This window comes from Elephantulus edwardii, unplaced genomic scaffold (genome assembly GCF_000299155.1).
Source record: "Elephantulus edwardii isolate Elephantulus edwardi_28Jun2011 unplaced genomic scaffold, EleEdw1.0 scaffold00111, whole genome shotgun sequence".
Classification (NCBI taxonomy): Eukaryota; Metazoa; Chordata; class Mammalia; order Macroscelidea; family Macroscelididae; genus Elephantulus; species Elephantulus edwardii.
The window spans coordinates 8,350,622-8,352,113 of NW_006399861.1; positions in this window are offsets into that span (position 1 = coordinate 8,350,622).

The following is a 1,492-nucleotide window of genomic DNA, read 5'->3' on the forward strand; positions in this document are numbered from 1 at the left end:
TGGTCTGCTCTGCCTACCTCCACTTGGAGCAAAAAGAACACCACAAGCACCCAGAGCCTTCCATACCTGCCTCTCCTCAAGAAGCCAGAGGCCACGTGCAGCTGACACTGAGTGTCCCAAGACACTAGGCATGGCCCTACCTTTCACTGTGACACTGATGTGTCAAATGCGTTAATGGTTACCCATGGAGGACAGTGTGGGCTGGAGCTCCCCGATTAAAACAAGCTTGGAAGGAGGAGTGGCATCCACTTCCGTAATAGCTTGCCTCCAGAAACCCTAGAAACCTGGAGAACGGATGAAGAGTACACAAGTGTTGAGGACTTTTCTTCATAGGGTTGCTATGAGTCGCCTACGACTCGAAGGCACTTAACAACAACAACAACAACATTGTAAATGGTATTGTTTTCTTCTCTGAATTATCTTTGTTACTGTAGAGGAATCCCTCTGGAATCAACCACAATGAGATACTGTCTCGCTCCAGTAGCCTTGACAAAGTTTAACAGGATGTTGGAGAGGACACGGCAAGAAAAGAACTCTTATACATTATTGGTGGAATTGAACAATGGTGCAACCACTCTGAAAGGCAGTTTGCCACTTCCTCAAAAAAGCTGAACTTCTAAAAAAAAGCTAGAAATTCTGTATGACTCAGCTATTCCTTTACCTAGAATATACCCCAAGAAAATGAGAACGGAGGCTCAAACGGAAACTTGTACGCCATTGATTGTAGCAGCATTATTCACCATCGCAAGAACATGGAAACAGCCCAGATGTCCAAACACAAATTAATAGATTGAGAAATCGTGGTCCATTCATAAAATGGAATACTATGCAGCAAGTAAAAACAATCATTTTGTAATTATTACCTGACTTGGGAGGGACTGGAGAGCATAATGCTGAATAAACTAACTCAGTCCCACAAGGACAAATACTGTTTAAAACCATTATTTTAGTATAAGTGTCCAAGCTGGGGGGAGGATGGAAATAAGGGGTGAGGATGGATGGAGGTTAGGGAGTTAATCATAGGGTTGCACAATTCAATGAGTGGGTAGAGTGAAGGAAATGGTAAGGATCTTTTGTGGGAAAAAATGAATTCAAAATTTGTAAATAAATCAGAATTTTTTAAAAATTCTGGATTTCTGTTTTAGCTTAGTACAGAAGAAGGAAACAGGACCCCAAAAAATATCCACAGCACCTTTGGCACCATTACATTTTATACTACAATTTCCTTCCTTCCTCTCGTCTCAATACCTCAAAAGCCTTTCCATTTCAACGTGTGGATGACACCACAAAGCAAGTTCACCCTTTCTGTCAGTGAAGTGCTCTCTGTGCCCTGCTGGATTTTAAAAATTTATTGGAAATTTAAGATGGTTAAATCCTTTATAAGGCTTTTAGAAGATTATTTTTTTTTCTAAACTATATGGGTTCTATTTTTCCCAAAAGTCACATTATTTTCATTACATGAAATTCTATAATGCCTCAGTTTTTAAGAAAA